We start from the raw sequence: 21844 nt of genomic DNA on the forward strand, positions 1-21844 counted from the left end.
AGCAGCAGCAGATATGCTTCAGCCTAGTTGCTTCTCTGCTTCCACATCATGGAGGAAACCAAACAGCCCGACTTGCTCCCAGCCTCTCCTACGATCTGCCCTCCACTCACCTTCCACGTACTGCTTCGACCCTGAGAAAAGCAGAAAAACCCCTCGACACACCACCTTTCTCCCATGAGTGATCCGGAAGAAGTTCCTCTCCTCCCATCCTTTCTAGCACTGCTGTACTCTATGGTTTTAACTCCTTCAAGCTCAACCACATATGTCTATTAAGGGCTTTCTAATCACTGATCTGTGACTGCCATCTCCCGATAGTGTTGTGGAATGGAAGGACTAAAAAACATTCCCAGGCCAGTCAGAGACAGTTTATTGCGCAAGGTTCAGAGCCAGATTTGTACCTGAAGCTTTGAACAAAGAAAGAACTCTGATACAATGGTTTTTATACATTTCTAAGACAAAGGATTCAGTGAGATCATACATTTTCCATATATGGTTAATCATGAGATCATACATCCGATTTTCCTTCTATGGTTACATATACTTGTTAATAAGTCCATCTAATTACTTAAAGCATTAATCTTAGTTTATAAGATTATCTTAGCCACACAACTTTTCTTAAGTGCTCTGAGTCGCTAATGGGAGAGTTACTACTGTCCTTGGGTAAATTCATTGGATTAAGTAACTCTTTGTAACATATAGGTCTTTGTGTCATTCACAGTCAGGTCACTCAGATGTTTTTCCATATAGCAGTCCTTTCCTTGACATCTAGGTCTCAGAAGATATATTACCACTTAAAAGGGTTTAACTGTTTGTTAATGTAATTTCCAACAAGCACTTTCCTCTCTTATAATAATGTTAGATAGAGTCTCTCAGAGTTCATGTATCCAAGCACGTTTTTCCTTTATAATAATGTGAATAGAGAGGGTCCCCCAGAGCCCATATATCTGACTCTGTATGATTCCTATTTTATTCACATTATTTCTTTTATCTACATTATTCTTTATTTGCTCTTTACCTCATTCCCCCCTGTGGAAGTTTTTCCATGCATAAACTTCCATTACTTCTTACACAACACTCTATGTCCCTTAATACACAAAGCCAACATATAATATCCCACAACATATGACTAATCTAGGCAAGAGATAGGTATTTCTTGATCTTCACCCTATTAATCCTTGGAGGTACTCCCTCCATTCTTTTCCCAGACCATATTTCGACATATGTCTGTTTCAGAAACTTTTTTCTTCAAGAAAGCACTCTGTCAAAACTAATTCCTTCGCAGTCTGTATCTCTTTCACTGCTCTGATAGCTGTTTCAGCACAGGGATTGCACAAGGAATAAAAGCTAGGCCTGCACAAGGAATAAAAGCTAGGCCTGCCACAGCCATATCAACAAGAATAACATTTGTTTAATCCAGCTGGATCCAGGCAACCAAGAAAACCACCTGTCAGTTGTTTGTAACCTCTGACTTATCTTGGATGCCCTATCCTGCAAATCCTTGGCAACTTCTCTGACCACACCTGATTTATTCACATAGAAACAACAATCTTCTCATACCTCCTCTCTCTGCAGCCACAAGGTCTAAGGCACGTCGATTTTGTAGGACCACTGCTGTCAATGACTCTATCTGGTCTTGGACTTCCACCAGGGTTCCAGCAATTTGGTTCAGGCTTTCTTTTGATAATTGCTGAAACTGTATTACTGAGTGTGTTACCCCACCTACACCTGTTCCACTGCAGTTCCTATCCCCATGATTACTAATAGTGGGACTAGGATTGGTACCCATCTCTGAACATGCCCCATGAGAGGAACAGGGATGGTATGTTCTCCACTGACAACATCTATTTCAGGAAAAAGGAGTACTAGTGTGCATGTTCTGGTCCAATTTGTTGGCAAACATAAATACGTATCCCTTTCACATAAGAAGATTTACGGAAAAGGCATGTGCTCGGTTGTTCCTTGCATTAGTCCAGACCCCCAAAAGCCCCCACCACAAACATTCCCGTCAGCGGCTGTAATGGGACTTTTAGTGAAGGGTCCTTTTGCTTATCTCCGAGGATTGGACCTTCAAAAAGATACCGGGAGGTAGTATCCCAGGGGGAAAGAAGACACATAAACCTGTGTTGGATCTAATGGAGAACCAGATAGTGAAGCGAGGGGCTGGAACAGACTAGTGCACCTTTCCTTGGATACCTTCCAGGACCTCTTCCATCCTCCCCATTTTGTGATGATGGCAGCTGGTGGTGATGAGAAAGTGAGTGGTGTGCAGAAGGAAAAAAAAGATCTTTGGTTAGTTTTACATCCCTAAGGTTCATTCTAGGACCAAGGTACACTTCTGATGGACATTGTTCTTTTATCAGGGATCCTATAGGCCTACCAGGTTTCTGATGTCTCTACACACAGGGAAGGTGACCCTATGATTTAACCAGGTTTCGACCCAATTCCAGTATCCCTGATATGCAAGCTCTTCTTTTCAATTATTGTAGGGGCCCTTCTATTCCCCCCTGTACCGGGATTGTTAAACTCTTAACCTTAGGTCTAGGAGTTGGTTTAGGAATAAGGTACCCACTCCACCTTCTGATGCCACGTTGTTGGCAGGAGTGGACTTGACCCAAAGTGTCCCCATTCAGTGTCTTGATGCTGCTAGGTCCCCTGGGATTCTTGGCATCTTCAAATCCTTCCGCAGAGACAAGGGGAATTTCTTGAACATCCACACAACCTGGGGAACTACTGTTCAAGCTAGCATCACTCACTAGACCCTTGGCTAATAGTACCCACAACCCCAAATAAATCATAGTGACTTTATTCCCACACCCACAAGGCCTTAAGAGCGCAAGACCCGAAGTTTACAAGTTCACCATGTTAGGAAGAGGGTTAGGGATATGTGTAACTTGGGATAGGGCAATATCAATTGTATTAAACAATACCAACAGAAGGGCTAAAGTAGCTGTTGCCCAGAGTCCCCACACCCCAATCTTCCTCAACCATGAGTGTTTTTAATAAGTGCTTACTGGATACTATCACTGTTAATGGGTTTTACATTACAAACTATAGTCATGGAATGTTGTCTTCCTCCGTTCCAAGCTTCGGCCGTGCGTAGAGAACCAGCTTCCGGGGTGGTTCAGCAAAGCTTGACGATCACCACCGCGCGTTGAGTGCCCGTTACCGGTAGGGCTCAGCAGAATGTCTTCTTGAACCTCAACACCAAGGGCCGGTCAGTTGTTGTCACCTGGTATGTGACTGGATCACTTTGGTCTGTGGGCTTCAGTCTCGTCCAGTGAATCCCGGACCGTCCTCCTAAGATCTTAAAAGCACAATTACAAAACCAATACATCTGGGAGAGAGCGCAAAAGGATCTGAGCAGTTGTAGTCCTCTTCAGTTGGGAAACAGCATAGGCAACCACTCAATCCTTCCACTCCTTTGGGGCTGGCATGGGCCCTTTCACTTCCTTCCAGGAACATCCAATCATCATGGTGGAATTTATGGACTGGAAACTCCAAAGGTGGTGTTTGGGCTAATAGTCCTTGTTTCCTAAAAACTTTAAAATATCTGGACAGTTTATACACATATTGTTTCAATACTTTGTCTCTGGTTTCCAGAAAATTAATGCATATGCTTCCTGTAGTGAAAACTACTCCAAACAACAGTTCATATGATGATAATCTTTCTAGGTTGGGTATAATAAAACTCTTGACACCACTGTTGCTGTAGCATTTCTGCAGAGAAAAGCTTCAACCCACCCTGTGAGGTGGTCCACTATGACCAATAAATATTTTACTCTCCCCACTTTTGGCAATTCTGTAAAATCCACATGAATACATTGAAATGGTCTTAAAGCTGGTGGTCTCCCACCCATGTTGTTGTTTCCTGACAGCTTGTTCACCTTTTTACAAATCAAACATTTGTTTATAATTGATGTTACTAAAGGATATATCCCAATACAACCATAGCTTTTTAAAAGTTCATCTGCATAGCTTGAATTCCCCAATGACTCCACCCATATTTTGCCAAATGAATGCACTATCCCAAATGCATACAGTATCCAGCATACAGCATCCCCATACAGTCTCCAGCATCCCCCCTCCCTTTTTTTTTTTTTTTAATGTGCCGCCCTTCTCCAGGAGACTCAGGATTATAATGCATTAAGCAATAGCCTTCATAAAGTCAGCTTATTGCCCCCACAAACTGGGTCCTCAATTCACCTACCTTAGAAAGGATGGAAGGCTGAGTCAACCTTGAGCCTGGTGAGATTCGAATTGACAGTAAGTGCAGACAGCTGGTGTTAAATTACAATGCATTTGTCTATTGAGCTATCCAGGCTCCCTGTCCATAGAGCTTAATTTAATGAATACCATTCAAAGGTTTGAGCAGACCAATTTCGAGGCAAACCCCTTGTTTCCAGGATTTTTCCGTACTCCCCCTTCCACCCTAGAGGAACCATTTATACAAATTGCTTCTCCTTTCTCCAGGGGGTATTTCTCCAAATCAGGTCTTATTTTTGTTTGTAAATCAATCACTTCAGCACCATAATGTTCTAATCCAAACTGATCCATTGATCTGGTGTTGGCTAAGAACTGTGCTTGATTCAAATTGTGATTTGTGGTTACAATCAAGTCTGTCTGCTGCATTAAAATTGTTTCATTTGTGTGTGTGTGTGTGTGTGTGTGTTTTCAAAGAGATTGAATGGCTTTTCCAAGTTTGGTAAACTTAATACAGGAGCCTTGGTCAAAGCTTGTTTCAAATTTTTAAGGCTCCCTCTTTCATGTCCCTCCCATTTCAAACTCCAAGGTCCAGATACAATTAATTTTGCATAGAACTATTTTAATTTTTTTGCTTGTTTATAGATAGAGGCTGAGACGCTACTCCTGTCGGAAGGAAAAAGAAGCCTTTCCCTTTAAGAATTGTTGAAAGGCAGAGCTTTCCCTTCCTGAATTCAAAACTCCAGGCTGGGAGATTACTTCGAAATGATTGGAGGTCAGCTGCTTGAGAGTAGAATCAGTTTATTGTTTCTGGGGAGGCAGGCAAGAAACAAACACAAGCACAGCGTTCCGAGGCTAGCCTGTCGTAACTGTAAGAATAACCCTTTTTCCCTTTTCTCCCCCCAAAAAAACATCTTTTGATTTGGCGTGTGAATTCTTTATTTTGTGTGTGTGATGGTTTTATGGTGGTTAAATCCTGTCTTTGTTTGTGATCAGGTTCTTCTGTCCTGGATCTGGCAAATAAGTAATAGTTGTATAGTTCACTCTCTGTTTTTCCTAACCCTTTGTAGTTGTTTGTTCCCTATAATTATTCAGCTTGCCATCTCTGTGTTTTAGTGAATATCTCTCTTTTATAAACAAACTAGCTCCTTCTTCGAAAGGAACAACAATCAAACAAACAAACCTGAAATATATCAAACTTTAGTTTCAATTCTCTGCCTTTAGTAAAATGCAAGTCAGATTAAAAAAAAAATCTTTCAAAATCATTTCTTTTATAAAGGTTTAATTAAGCGTTTTAAACCTCAAAAATTTCCAGAAAAAAATAAAATCAAAATTGTATTCAGAGCAGAAAAGCTTTCGTATGCAAATTAAAGAGATCAGCAGCAAAAACCACATTAGCCGATCTTTCCCCCTCCTTTCTCTGCTCTTTCAGCAGAGAGAGAGATGTCCGCTGAAAAAAAAAAAAATCCAACAGCCCACCCTTTTCCTGCTTCTCACTTCCAAAGGAAAAGAGGGGGGGAGAGGAAAAAATGTTTTACAGCAGGCAACCAAGCCTACTTCATTCAGCATTCACCTGCTTCATTCAGCATTCTTCCAACAAAGCAACACATTCTGCATTTCTCTCTAACCTCCACAATTCACAGACATTTCCCACAAATTATATGAAGGGGAATTAAAGTGCATTTTCACCAACTTTTACCCTCAACACACTTCACATTCACACTGCAATCAAACTGCGTACACCAATCTCACATGCAAAAAACTCACTTCATGCAAACCAATCATTACAATTATTCAAACACAAGTTTACTTAATTTGCTGGCCAGCCAAAAATATCACAATCAATTCCATTCAAATTTACACACTATCATATATATATATTTTTAACAGAAATCACACCAAATTGATCAAGTCTTCCCATTTAGACAGGCTTTCCTCTTTACGGCCTGCTAAACCCCGGGTGGGAAGAACAGTAAACAATGTCTTTCAGAGTTCTCTTAGCTTTTTAAGAACGGCAATTTATCAGAAAATTTATAACACTGCAATTAGTTCTTTTCTCTTACCACACATAAAATCACACATTTTTTTAAAAAAAAACTTTTATTGCATAAGGTTTTATTTTCTCCCCTTTCTTTAGTTTTCATCAAACAGACCCTAGCAAACTCTGCCTGATACTTGAGTAATTAAGGGGGGGTTTTCTTTTAGGCTTCTACGGATCAATATTTATTACCACCCCTTCTAACAACACTACCCCTGGCTCACGACGCTGGACGTTCCGACAGTCGTCTATGAGAACCGCAGAGGTTTAACCACCCGCACAATCCCACACAATACTTAATTAAATACTTTAAATACTTAATTCCAGAGACTTCAGAATGCCATCTGGTCTCCCAGGAGAGTGATCAGGTCCCCTCTGCCACCCCTTTAACGGGTGGGTACTCTAAACAGAGAGACTTTAACTCTCTGATTTATACTTACCTGTTTTCTTTTTCCTTTTTTTTTTCTTTCTTTCTTTCTTTTCTTTAAGGTCTTTGTGTCTGGCTAGCCTTTAAGGATCCTTGACTAGCCTGTTTCGCCAGCGGTTTACGGCACCTCCTCACCGAAAAGTTCCGTGGACTTCAAAGGAGTCCTAATGGCCAGCCAGTGGATTTTCCTTGGGGAGGCGTCGGTTCCGCTGGGGCAGGCTGTCTGGCAGAACAAAAGTTCTTTGTTCTCTAGTCCCATCTGGGGTGCCATAAATGTTGTGGAATGGAAGGACTAAAAAACATTCCCAGGCCAGTCAGAGACAGTTTATTGCGCAAGGTTCAGAGCCAGATTTGTACCTGAAGCTTTGAACAAAGAAAGAACTCTGATACAATGGTTTTTATACATTTCTAAGACAAAGGATTCAGTGAGATTCAGTGATACATCCGATTTTCCTTCTATGGTTACATATACTTGTTAATAAGTCCATCTAATTACTTAAAGCATTAATCTTAGTTTATAAGATTATCTTAGCCATACAACTTTTCTTAAGTGCTCTGAGTCGCTAATGGGAGAGTTACTACTGTCCTTGGGTAAATTCATTGGATTAAGTAACTCTTTGTAACATATAGGTCTTTGTGTCATTCACAGTCAGGTCACTCAGATGTTTTTCCATATAGCAGTCCTTTCCTTGACATCTAGGTCTCAGAAGATATATTACCACTTAAAAGGGTTTAACTGTTTGTTAATGTAATTTCCAACAAGCACTTTCCTCTCTTATAATAATGTTAGATAGAGTCTCTCAGAGTTCATGTATCCAAGCACGTTTTTCCTTTATAATAATGTGAATAGAGAGGGTCCCCCAGAGCCCATATATCTGACTCTGTATGATTCCTATTTTATTCACATTATTTCTTTTATCTACATTATTCTTTATTTGCTCTTTACCTCAATAGGAGGCAAAAGAACACGCTCGCTTTGTCTTTGCTAAGGCGTTTTGCAAGATGTTTTCACTGATTAAATGCTATCAAGTCGTTTTCAATTCCTAGAAACCTACCTTTGCAACTGAACCATGTGAAATGTGGCACTAAATAGCTTGTGAAGCTTAGGTATGTTCTGAGCCCTAAATGTTTATGAAGTTCTTACAGAATTATATACAGTTGGAAGACACCAACTCTCCAAGTAGGAGACCCTATACCATTTCTGACAAATGGCAGTCCAATCTCTTCTTGAAAGTCTCAAGTGATGGAGCTCCCACAACTTCCGAAGGCAAGCTGTTCCATTGGTTGATTGTTCTCGCTGTCAGAAAGTTCCTCCTATTTCTAGGTTGAATCTCTCCTTGGTCAATTTCTATCCATTATTCCTTGTCTGGCCTTCAGGTGCTTTGGAAAATAGCTTGACCCCCTCCTTTCTGTAGCAGCCCCTCAAATATTGGAACACTGCTATCATGTCTCCCTTGATCTTTCTCTACACTAGACTAGCCATGCCCAGTTCCTGTAACCGTTCTTCATATGTTTTAGTCTCCAGTCTCCTAATCATCCTGGTTGTTCTCCTCTGCCCTTTTTCCGGAGTCTCAACATCTTTTTTAGTGTGGTGACCAAAACTGGATGCAATACTCTAGGTGTGGTCTTAATAGGGCTTTATAGAGTGGTATTAGTAATAACTGGACTTTCTGGTGTTTCTATGAAGACGTTTAGCTTCCTGGATGACAAGCAACACTTCTTCAAAGAAAAACCAGAAAGTCCAGTTGCCTCTTGAAAAAAAAGCACCTTTGGGTCTGTTACTCTATATTTTATGCTATACCCTCTGATTCTTACGCCGTGGGGAAACCAAACACCCAGACTTGCTTCTGGACGCTCTTCCCACTTGCCCTCAACTCACCAGCCAGCTGCTGTTTCAATCCTTGGAAGAGCACAAAAGCCACCTTCCTCCCATGAGTGATCCAGTAGAGGAAGTTCCTCTGTGCTTCTCCTCTGGACGCAATATTCCAAGTGTAGCCTTACTAGTACGGTAGAATGCAGTACTGACACTTCATGGGATCTTGATACTATCCCTCTGTTGATGCAGACTAGGACTGTATTGGCTTTTTCTGCAACTGGAGCACACTGCTAGCTCATACTTGAGGTGATTGTTCACTGGAACTCCTAGATCCCTCTCGCAGTTACTGCCGTTGAGCCAAGTACAACCTCTTCTATAGATGTTGTGATAAAACAGTGCACGTTTGCATATGGAACTACCCGAGACAATAACTTGAAAGTAGCAAAGGATTTTATTAACGTATTTGCAAATACGGGTGCAACAAAGGTGAACGTGTGACAAGACATAGGTCAGTCCTTTTGTCCCCCTACACAGACTCATTTCCCCCCTCCCCTTTTCCTGTTTAAAACATGCAGCTTATCCCTCTCCCCAAAACCCCCATTTGCTGTTTGTTTTTCAGCACAGCATCCTATCAAAGCGCTCAATCTATATCCCCCCCTCCGCTTTTCCTGTTTAAAGCTTCACAGTTTTAACCAACTTCTACTTAGCATAAGCTCCATTGCCCCTTTTGTTCTCTGCTTGTGGTTACAGCTGGCACCTTGTTTGCTAGGCTTGACAGGCTGATGCTGCAGGGACAGGGTGATTTCCAACATACCATTCCGAGCCTCTCCCCCCACCCCGGGCTGACAAAATAAAAGCCCATATAAAGATCGCTACTGCCTGCCTAGCGCATGCTGGCAAAAGGACACTAAGGGGAAAAAAAAGAGAAGAGCTGATGGAAATGGTCTGTTTTACGCCTGTTTTGCCACCTTCTAATCAGCAAAGTCAATGAGAAAGCCAGATTCACTTTACAAATGTGTTACTAAGTTAACGGCAATGATTCACTTAATAATTGTGGCAAGAAACATAAAATGGGTAAGGCTCACTTAATAACTTTCTTTCTTAGCAAGAGTTTTCTCTTCCTTGTCTGTCACCTGCTGGGGAAGACGAGCTTTGTAGTTTTTCTGGAGGAACCGTAAGATTTTAACCGTGCCTTGGTTTGCTTCCCATTTTAATGCTGCTGTCAACCCTGCAACTGTCCTGACTCCTGACTGACCGAAGCCATCTTGATAGCTTCAGTGTTGCTACACTGGAGCTGGGGGATAGGATAGGATAGGATTTGAGATAGCTGGGATTTTGTAGCCAAAACGAAATACTTTCTCTTGGGAACCAAGGACATTCTCACACCTGGTCAGAGGAAGGCGGAGTGATGTCACCAGGCAACCACACAACGTCGTGATTGCACCATGTGACTGTTTTGAGAAAGTGACAAACTTTTACTTTTAATTAGGTGAAAACTGCCGGAACCTTCAGTGTCGGTTTTCACCAGATCTGTGCCAATGATATATCCAATAAAGCTATTCTTTGAGGAATCTACCTGCCTTGGAATTTTGCTTTCTATGGGTCCATTACTTGGAACCCTGACTTTACTGATCCTCAGCATACACCACGGTGCTCTTTGGCATTCTTCTTACATTAATTATCATTCATTTTCAACATATTTAATAAAATAAAATAAATACAGGTCTAGTGAGATCCAAGTTCAAATATTCATTCAATCATGAAATTTACTTGTTGACTTATGTCAATCACAAATTCATAGCAGGGGTTATCAAATGTAGCTGGGGACGGATTATACATATACACATATATGTGGGTGCAGTCACACTTTTTGATCTAATTTTAGAGGGACAGGTGAGGCTTAATAGATAAAATGATCCTAAGTCTCAGCAAGAAGTCCACCACTCTAAATAAGAAAAAGGCCAGAAATACTGTCCACAACCACACTGGTGACATCCCAATTCAGGCAATCTCTGCTTACCGAAAGCCATTGGGACCGGCATGTCCATTTCTAAATGGTGTGATCATTAAGTATGACATCACTTAACCATGTCAACTTACAACATCCTTCCTGGCTGCGGTCATTAAGCAAATCACCGTGGTCTGCTCAGAGCAATGTAACATGACTGTGACTTGCAACTTCCTGTCAATTTCCAATTGATTTGGTTTGTTGGAAGCCAATTGTGAAGGTTCTAAATGGTGAGTCCATGACTGTGGGACACCACAATTGTCATAAATGCAAGCCAGTGCCCCTCCAAATAACTGTGAAGGTCACAACTGTGAGGAAAAGTTGTAAGTCTTCTTTTTCAGCACCACTGTAACTTTGAAAGCTGAGTGGTCAAAGGTAAACAAGGTCTGTCTATAAATCTGAACATCCCAAGTGGTGCTCAGTAGCTACTTTAAAAGAAGTCCTGGGATAAGCACAGCTGTGCCATTTAGTCCATGGATGGCTCACCACTAGGAAATCTGAATGCCTATCAAAACAAATAGTTTAGCCATTCTAATTGTTTAAGTGTGCATAAAGAAATTTGGTACTTTCATAGAATTTAGGACTAGGGGCTGATAGTAATGCAACCATAAATTAAGAGGCAGAAGCCTAACTGCAACTCACATCATGAGAGATAGAGAGTGGCTGGATTGATATACAATTCAAATTCAAATTTTGACTACACAGTTTATGGATTGTAACTTTAGTATAGTTAGACCATGTATAATTGACAGACTGAATTTTATTATAGATTGTAGTTGTTATTTTTTATTTTATACTAGAATTTTTAATTGTACATTTACTGAGTGTTTTTATTTGTTCTGGTCTCTGGTCTAAGACTGTAATAAACTGATTGATTCAAATTTTAAATTTATAATGAGGAGGGAAAGGAAGCTGAGGAATACAGATTAGTCATAGAGATGCAGAATGCACAAGAGACTGATTACAGGTAGCTGAAAAATTGTGGTATGTTAGAAAATCACTGTATGTGTGGAGACCTCAAAACGGAGCAAAAATTGAGAAAAGGGCTTTATGTTACAATTTTATTATTAATATAATTATTAAACATATTCACTGCACATCTCGTACTTTGAGGCAACTCTGTCTGTCTTGCCTGGCCATAGCGTTTATAGCAACACTGACGCTACCCAATTTTTTCTTTGTCAAAACCTACTGATAGTTCTAACACAATGCATTATTAAAAAGGAAAGATTTTCCACTATTCAATTGTGTGTGAGGCCTAGTGGAGTGGGACTGCAGGGACCCAGTAGGAGTGAAAATGCCTGTAGGGGAGGGAAAGTTTGGGTAGAGGAGGCCTTTGGAAGGTAAGCCTGGGCCTGTGCTATGTCTGCAATCCTTAGATAACCACTGTTCTGCTTAACGACTCACAAATTTATTGAACGGCCAAATAAGAGAGAACAGAAGATTGGGGGTACTTGTTTCTTCTCCCCATCTACAGGCCTAATCGTGAGACATTTGAGTAAAAAAAATCAGGCAGAATTCAAATAGTAAATTTCTAACCTACACTTTCAATGGGAGATCACAAACTAATTCAGGCCTTCTCTAAACTCATCAACTTTTGCCTCATGTGGATTTCCTTGTGTGCAATAAAAGATTTTTGACACCTGAAGTATTCTCCACAGACTGGGCATATGAAAGGTTTCTCCCCCGTGTGTAAAACTACATGATTTATAAGGTTAGAACTACTGCTAAAAACTTTCCCACAATCTGGACACTCATACGGCTTCTCTCCTCTGTGAGTCCTCTGATGTTTCAACAGGTCAGAATGGGAACTGAACGTTTTCTCACACTCTGGACATTCATACAGTTTCTCTCCTGTGTGAGTCCTCTGATGGCTCACCAGGTCAGAATTCTGACTAAAACATTTCCCACAATCAGAACATTCAAAGGGTTTCTGTCCTGTGTGAGTCCTCTGGTGTCTCACCAGGCGGGAATTCTGACTGAAACTTTTCCCACAATCAGCACATTCAAATGGTTTCTCTCCTGTGTGAGTCCTCTGGTGTATCACCAGGTGGGAATTCTCACTGAAACTTTTCCCACAATCAGCACATTCAAAGGGTTTCTCTCCTGTGTGAGTCCTCTGGTGTCTTACCAGGTGGGAATTCTCACTGAAACTTTTCCCACAATCAGAACATTGAAAGGGTTTCTCTCCTGTGTGAGTCTTCTGGTGTCTTACCAGGTGGGAATTCTGACTGAAACTTTTTCCACAATCAGCACATTCAAAGGGTTTCTCTCCTGTGTGAATCCTCTGGTGTATCACCAGGTCAAAATTCTGACTAAAACATTTCCCACAATCAGCACATTCAAACGGTTTCTCTCCTGTGTGAGTTCTCTGATGTATTACTAGGTTGGAATTGTGACTGAAACTTTTCCCACAATCAGAACATTCAAAGGGTTTCTCTCCTGTGTGAGTCCTCAGGTGTCTCACGAGTTGGGAATTTCCAGTGAAACATTTCCCACAATCAGGACAGTCGTACGGCTTCTCACTGGTGTGAATCCTCTGATGATTCATAAGGTTGGAATTCTGACTGAAAGTTTTCCCACAATCAGGACATTCAAAGGGTTTCTCTCCTGTGTGAGTTCTCTGATGTCTTATCAGGTTGGAATTGAGACTGAAACTTTTCCCACAATCAGAACATTCAAAGGGTTTCTCTCCTGTGTGAGTCCTCTGGTGTCTCACAAGGTCAGAATTTCCAATGAAACGTTTCCCACAATCAGGACAATCATACGGCTTCTCTCCCGTGTGAGTCCTCTGATGTATCACTAAGTTGCCGTTTTTGCTAAAGCATTTACCACATTGGGAGCATATGTAGGGCATCTCTCCTGTTTGGGTCCTTCTATGAACCAAAAAGGGGCAGTTCTGACCTGAGCTTTTACCACATTCAGATAATTAGTATTGCTGTTTTCCAGGGTAGATTCTCCCCTGCATAATCACTTGTCATTTGAAGTCTCCTTTTCTCACAATAGGCACATCTATGGAGCTGGGCATCATCTTTTGTCTGTAAGATTCAAATGAAAATGTAGCTTTTATTGTTTGTAAAAGGTTTGCAGAAGATGTGAACAAAAGAAGTATACGTTACAATGAAAAAGCAAACATGCCACAATGTTAGAATTACCTCTTACATTAATTATGACTCATTTGACTACCGGAATCCAAGTTCCATTATCCATTCAATCATGAAAGTCACCTGTTGACTTGAGTCAGTCACAAATTCTTAGCCTGCAAAAGGTTATCATCAAATACAGTTATGAGAAAAACAAATTACACCCTTTTTTTCCCATAGGTATGAAGAGGCTAAGTAGCAGCCCATTGCTGCTAATCAAGTGCTCTATAAAAACCGAAGTTCTAGGAGTTTGCTGGTCTCTGGCACTGAGGTTGTATTAAATGCCAAAGAGTAAAGATGTCAGCAGGGACCTTAAAGAAGCAATTGTTGCAGTGCATTCAGAAAGTATTCAAGGGCCCTTCATTTTGTCAATTTTGTTATGCAGCAGCCTGATTCTACAGTTGTTTAAATTCATATTTTCTCATTAATATACTCTCAGTACCCCAACATGACAAAATGAAAACAGAAGGCCGAATACTTTCTGAATGCACCGTATGTGAATGCTCCAACACTGGAAGTTTTAAGGAAGATATGCAGAAAAAGCCTCTTGATGCGGGTGAAGAAGAATGCAAAAGTTGGCTTGAAACTCAACATTAAGAAAACCAAGATCATGGCATCCGACCCTCTCAATTCCTGGCAAATAGATGGGGAAGAAATGGAGGTAGTGACAGATTTTAATTTCCTGGGCTCCAAGATCACTGCAAATGGGGACTGCAGCCAAGAAATTAAAAGACGCTATGGCAAATCTAGACAGCATACTAAAAAGCAGAGACATCATCCTGCCAACAAAAGTGCGTATAGTTAAGGCTATGGTTTTCCCAGTTGCAATGTATGGCTGTGAAAGTTGGACCATAAGAAAGGCTGAGCGCCAAAGAATTGAGGCCCTTGAACTATGGTGCTGGAGAAGACTCCTGCGAGTCCCTTGTACTGCAAGGCGAACAAACCGGTCAGTCTTAGAGATCAACTCTGACTGCTCTTTAGGAGGCCAGATCCTGAAGATTAAACTCAAATACTTTGGCCAGCTAATGAGAAGGAAGGAATCACTGGAGAAGAGCCTAATGCTGGGAAAGATTGCGAGCAAAAGAAGACAACAACAATGACAGAGAATGAGGTGGCTGGATGGAGTCACTGAAGCAGTAGGCCTGAGCTTAAATGGGCTCCAAAGGATGGTAGAGGACAGGAAGGTCTGGAGGAACGTTGTCCATGGGGTCGCGATGGGTTGGACACGACTTCGCAACTAACAACAATAGTTCATCTGAGGTTGTGTTTACCTACCTTTAATAATTGCTACGGACCAGATGATTTTTACTGTATTCTGATATGTAAAACCATACAATTCAAAGAGAGTGTACTTTCTTTTTCACATGGCTGCATATCTGGAAGTACTGTATTTTTTGGAGTATAAGACACACCAGAGTATAAGACGCACCTACCTTTTTTGGTGAGGAAAAGAAGAAAAAGAAATCTCCCTCTGCTTCTGAGCAATTTTGCCTCATTGCAGCAAAGAGCAAACAGCCTGCTTTACTTTCATTTTCGTTTTCAGCATAGCTTGATTAGCACAAGGAAAAAAAAAATCTGCTCCAGCAATTTACCTCTTTGCAGCAAGCAGCCGAGCCCTGCCCAAAACAGTTGAGAGCAAATCAGCTGATAGTCGGGATGCCGATCCAATCAACTTCTGCTAATCAGGTTGTGCTGAAGCTGAAAGGAGCTGTTTTTTCTTGCTGTTTGCTTGCAAGGAGGTAACTACTGGGAGGCAGAGGCCAAAGGGTGGGGGCCAGTGGGTGGGCGGGGCTACATTCGGTATATAAGTTGCACTTAAATTTTCACCCCCTTTTTGGGGGGGAAAAGGCGCGTCTTATACTCCAAAAAATATGGTATATCCAATTGCAGATATATGCATACAGAGAGAAGTACAAATACACGGACCAACAAATGTATATATGTGGAAAATCCACGTGTTTTCAACCTGAAAAATGTCCTAAAATGGTTACAGTCTAACATTTCTGAGTTAATTTTAGAGATCTGGGGGCTTTAACTGATGAAATAATGCCTAAAGCCTCTATAAGATTTGAAGCACCACTTTTGCTCATTAAAGAAATCACTGTGGATTTTTAAAGGCAATTGCAACTTCCTACCAGTATACCCATTGATTTTGCTTGTCAAAGGATAGCTGGGAAGGTCACTAATGGGCTTCATGAATGTGGGATGCTGCAACCATCATCAATATGTAGCGGTTGGTAACACCTCAATTGGTGCAACTCCTTTTCCTGCATCTTCATACCCACAGGTACTTCTGAAGTACGGTCATTGAACATGCTACAATGACCCTCATCTTTCTCTCTCTCTCATCTTTCTCCCTCTTTTTCATCGCCCTCCCTCCCTCTTTCTCATCTCTCATCTCTCTTTCTCCCCCCCCTCTCTCTCTCGTGTCACTGCGTTTTTTTATTTCCCAGCTGAGCTCATCATTTCTGGACTATCAGACTTTCCATGCCTTGCCAAGAATTGTTATCAAAAGCTATTACGCATGTCTATCCACCCACATTCCTTCACACACTCCTTCCTTTGTTCTCTTGTTCTCTGGAAAGCAACTGGCCCGAATTACTTCCAAAATGTAGCAATTACTTTTCTTAGTTAGTGAGGTGTTTTATTTTCTTTATAACAAATAAATGAGTTTTATTGGAGAACTTTTCTTCGCGTTTCTTTTTCAGAATATTGCAAACAAGGAGGAGCCACGATCCATCTCCTCTAATTAACCAGGGTGATTTGTCCCAGAGCCAAACATGGGATTAATAGATGCCCTGACATATGTGTGTGTGTGTGTGTGTGTGTGTGTGTGCGCGTGCGTGCGCTCGAGCGCTGGTTCCCTCTTCAACCATTTCCAAAAACAGGCGATTTATTTCTGCTCTTGTTCTTATTCTTTGGGTGCTTTTTAACCATATGATTTCATTTTAAATCAAGAGTCATTTCAGGTTCCCAGATAAACGAAGCTCTTTCGTCCCCCTGCTGTGGCTGCAACCTCCCTCACCTGCCCGGAGAAGAGAAGGGCCGCGGGGGGGCAGATGGAGACTCGCTCCGTATTTCAGAGCAGAAGCGAAGCGCCCCTCTACTTGCCTCTTTTTTTCCGGCCCTTGTTGGGAGACGCACGACTTTCTCCGCCCAGAGACACCGGCTGGGCCGCCCCAGCCGATGCTCGGCGTCGTAATGGGCTCCACGAGGAGGAGGACGGGACGCCGTCTCCCCCATTGTGCAGCGCGCTAAAGTTTAAATGCAAGAGCAGCAAGCAGCCACGGAGGCGGCGAGAGGAATATGGGGAAGACACCGGCTGGGGCGTCTCCTCCTGGAGCCCATTACAAGGCGCAGCATCGGCTGCAGCCGGGCGGCCCAGCCAGTGTCTCGGCGCAGAGCAAAGTCACGCGTCTCCCCCAGCGGCAAGGGCCGGAAAAAAAGAGGCAAATAGAGCGGCGCTTCGCTCCCGCTCTGGAATACGAAGCGAGTCTCCATCCAAAGCAGTCGCCCTTCTCTTCTCATGGCAGGCGAGGAGGGAGGGGGAGGGGCGGGGCCACCCACTGGTGGGATCATCCGACAAAGAGCCGCATGCGGCTCTAGGGCCGCAGGTTGCCGACCGCCACCTTAAGCGATCTAGCACCCAGAACTTCTGGAGGCAAGCTGTTCCCAAGGAATTAACCTTAACTTGAAGGAGACTTTTTCAATCTTCCCACCAGCAGAAAATTGCAGCCACTAGTTTCACAGCGTGCAGCACCACTGGGCTTGCATTTGGGGAGGGAAGGAACCTGCAGGAGCTGACGTGCTTCAGCCTAGTTGCTTCTCTGCTTCCACATCATGGAGGAAACCAAACAGCCCGACTTGCTCCCAGCCTCTCCTACGATCTGCCCTCCACTCACCTTCCACGTGCTGCTTCGACCCTGAGAAGAGCACAAAAGCGACTCTGCACACCACCTTCCTCCCATGAGTGATCCGGAAGAAGTTCCTCTCCTCCCTTTCTAGCAATGGTGTTCTCGATGGTTTTAACTCCTTTAAGCTCAACCACATATACCTATTAAGGGCTTTCTAATCACTGATCTGTGACTGCCATCCCTCGATAGGGGGCAGAAGAACACGCTCGCTTTGTCTTTGCTAAGGCATTTTGCAAGATGTTTTCACTGATTAAATGCTATCAAGTCCTTTTCGACTCCTAGCAATCCACCTTTGCAACTGATCCATGTGAAATGTGACACTAAATAGCTTGTGAAGGTTAGGAATGTGCTGAGCCCTAAATGTTTATGAAGCTCTTACAGAATTACATAAGAAGAGTTGGAAGACAACTCTCTAAGCAGGAGATCCTATAGTACCGGTCCAGACAAATGGCTGTCCAATCTCCTCTTTAAAAACCCCATTGATGGAGCACCCACAACTTCTAGAGGCAAAGAGTTTCCACTGATTATGACTGAAAGGAAATTTCTCCTTGATTCTAAGTTTGATTTCTTTTTGATAAGTCTCCCCGTTACTAGTCCTGGTCTCACACTGGTGACATCCCAATTCAGGCAATCTCTGCTTACCGAAAGTCTTTGGGACCGGCATGTCCATTCCTAAATGGTGTGATCATTAAGTATGACATCACTTAACCATGTCAACTTACAACATCCTTCCTGGCTGTGGTCATTAAGCAAATCACCGTGGTCTGCTCAGAGCAATGTAACATGACTGTGACTTGCAACTTCCTGTCAATTTCCAATTGATTTGGTTTGTTGGAAGCCAATTGTGAAGGTTCTAAATAATGAGTCCATGATTCTGGGACACTGCAACTGTCATAAATGCAAGCCAATTTTGCAAATTGGTTTTAAATGAGAGTTTTAAATTTGGCCTATGATTTAATTATTTTAATCTGCTTTTAAATTCTATTTTGTACACTGTTTTATTATGACTGTTCACCGCCCTGAGTCCTTCGGGAGAAGGGCGGTATATAAATAAAATAAAATAAAATAAAATGAATAAATAAAAAATAAATAAAATAAAAATAAGCCAGTGCCACCTTCAAATAACTGTGATGGTCACAACTGTGAGGAAAAGTTGTAAGTCTTCTTTTTCAGCGCCACTGTAACTTTGAAAGCTGAGTGGAAAAAGGTAAGCAAGGACTGTCTATAAATCTGAACATCCCAAGTGGTGCTCAATAGCTACTTTAAAAGAAGTCCTGGGATAAGCACAGTTGTGCTAGGTCAGTCCATGGATGGCACACCACTAGGAAATCTGAATGCCCATCAAAACAAATAGTTTAGCCATTCTAATTGTTTAAGTGTGCATAAAGAAATTTGGTACTTTCATAGAATTTAGGCCTGGGGCTGATAGTAATGCAACCATAAATAAAGAGGCAGAAGCCTAACTGCAACTCACATCATCAGAGATAGAGAGTGGCTGGATTGATATACAATTCAAATTCAAATTTTGACCACACAGTTTATGGATTATAACTTTAGTATAGTTAGACCATGTATAATTGACAGACTGGATTTTATTATAGATTGTAGTTATTTTTTATTTTATACTAGAATTTTTAATTGTACATTTACTGAGCGTTTTTATTTGTTCTGGTCTAAGACTGTAATAAACTGATTGATTCAAATTTTAAATTTATAATGAGGAGGGAAAGGAAGCTGAGGAAGACAGATTAGTCATAGAGATGCAGACTGCACAAGAGACAGATTACAGGTAGCTGAAAAATTGTAGTGCGTTAGAAACTCACTGTATGTGTGGAGACCACAACACGGAGCAATAATTGAGAAAAGGGCTTTATGTTACAATTTTATTATTAAATTTATTCACTGCACATCTCGCACTTTATGGCAACTCTGTCTGTCTTGCCTGGCCCTACGTTTATAGCAATACGGACACTACCCAATTTTTTCCTTGTCAAAAACTACTGATAGTTTCTTATTTTTTTTTGATGCATTATTAAAAATGAAAGATTTTTCACTATTCAATTTTTTTTATGTGTCATCACCAAATAGGGTTACAACAACCTTTTTGTCAGCAATGTGGGGCTGCTATCCCCCAACAGCCATCAAAGGGTAACGAGCAGGCACTTCCGAGAAAAAGAGATCCTGCTAATAGAGATTCTCAATCCCTTTTCTCCTCAGCTCAATATTCCTACAGCTCTTCGTCATCAGGTTCATTTCCAAGGCAGAACAGCTTGTACACGTGAAATGGTTGTTTTCATTGGGCCTTGGGTCTATTCCCAACATGTCTGTCACCCATCACACACTTTTCTCTTTTGGAGATCTCCTGAAGGCAACCACCATTTTCAGTGCACCCACAAACCCTTAATGCAGTTTGCACAATGTTAAGGTACGAAAGAGAACAGTTTCTCCCTCTCCCGTGTGATAGGGACCCAGAAGCAGCCATCATTTTCCACCAAAAAATGGAAACCACTTCCACAAATCCATCACATGGCCCAGGGTTCAATCCTGGGCACAATGAAAATAACAGCTGCTTCCAGGACATAGACATGAGGCCCAGGGATGCGTGTCCTGCCCTCTTTCCCTATTATGAGGTTCAGAGATCCTCAAAAGATGAGGAGGGAGAGGTTGTGAGGCCTAGTGGGGTGGGAGTCGGGCCTAAGGACTACAGGGACCCAGTGGGAGTGAAAAGGCCCGTGGGGACCCTATGGGGGAGGGAAGGGGTTAGGGTAGAGGAAGCCTTTGAAAGGCAAGTGTGGGCCTCTGCTGTGCCCCCAACCTTTTCTGCTTAACGACTCACAAATTTATTTAAAGGCCACATGAGGGAAAACAGAAGGTTGGGGGTACTTCAGCAAAGCAGTCTTGCTTAAGGGCCGTTGCAAGATGCAAAACTAATTAGTTATATCTCAAGGACTACTTGTATGCTGGCTGGGGTAATTCTGGCACTCAAAATATGGAGGACACCAAGATAGAAGGCTGAAACTCCGCCTGTGGGAATTCCATTATCAATATACAAAAAACACCACCCAAAAGCCTTTTTGAGGACTTCCACTGATAACCAGAAACAATTATTTATCTTTTATCAAACTAACATTTTCCATTTTCTTCTCCCCATCTACAGGTCTAATCCTGAGATACATTTGAGTAAAAAGAATCAGGCAGAATTCAAATAGTAAATGTCTAACCTACACTTTTTTTCTTTAATAAATTTTCATTCATAAACATAACAGTGCATTCTTAGATTATCATTTACAAATAAAACAAAACCAAAGAAAGTTGGTAGTAAATATTAGCACACAAACTAATACTGATAGTAATAACAGCAGTAATAATAATATAACCAAAAAGTTTAAACTAAGTTTCTTCTTACATTAGCCTACTTATATTTTTATCCATTACTATGTTTATAGTTGGGGACATGGTGGCTCAGTGGCTAAGACACTGAGCTTGTCAATCGAAAGGTCGGCAGTTTAGCGGTTTGAATCCCTAGTGCCGTGGAACAGGGTGAGCTCCCATTACTTGTCCCAGCTTCTGCCAACCTGGCAGTTCGAAACCAAGTAAAAAATGCAAGTAGAAAAATAGGGACCACCCTTGATGGGAAGGTAACAGCGTTCCGTGCGCTTTTGGCATTTAGTCATGCCGGCCACATGACCACGGATACATCTTCGGACAGTGCTGGCTCTTCAGCTTTGAAACGGAGATGAGCAACGCTCCCTAGAGTCGAGAACGGCTAGCACATATGTGCAAGGGGAACCTTTACCTTTATGTTTATAGTTACAGTGGGGCAAAAAAGTATTTAGTCAGCCACCAATTGTGCAAGTTCTCCCACTCAAAAAGATGAGAGAGGCCTGTAATTGACATCATAGGTAGACCTCAACTATGAGAGACAAAATGAGAAAACAAATCCAGACAATCACATTGTCTGATTTGGACAGAATTTATTTGCAAATTATGGTGGAAAATAAGTATTTGGTCACCTACAAACAAGCAAGATTTCTGGCTCTCACAGGCCTGTAACTTCTTCTTTAAGAGGCTCCTCTGTCCTCCACTCATTACCTGTATTAATGGCACCTGTTTGAAATTGTTATCAGTATAAAAGACACCTGTCCACAACCTCAAACAGTCACACTCCAAACTCCACTATGGTGAAGACCAAAGAGCTGTCGAAGGACACCAGAAACAAAATTGTAGACTTGCACCAGGCTGGGAAGACTGAATCTTTGGAGGGAGTTGAAAGTCCGTGTTGCCCAGCAACCGCCCCA

General features: G+C 41.8%; 1 pseudogene; it reads right to left on the reverse strand.

Moving 5' to 3' along the window:
• Positions 1 to 17621, reverse strand: part of LOC139310032 (zinc finger protein 850-like) — a 38035-nt pseudogene extending 20414 nt beyond the window's left edge.
• Positions 17622 to 21844: the final 4223 nt, after the last annotated feature.

This window comes from Pituophis catenifer, unplaced genomic scaffold, assembly GCF_029215685.1.
Source record: "Pituophis catenifer annectens isolate HBS135680 unplaced genomic scaffold, rPitCat1.0.hap2 SCAF_2, whole genome shotgun sequence".
Taxonomy (NCBI): domain Eukaryota; kingdom Metazoa; phylum Chordata; class Lepidosauria; order Squamata; family Colubridae; genus Pituophis; species Pituophis catenifer.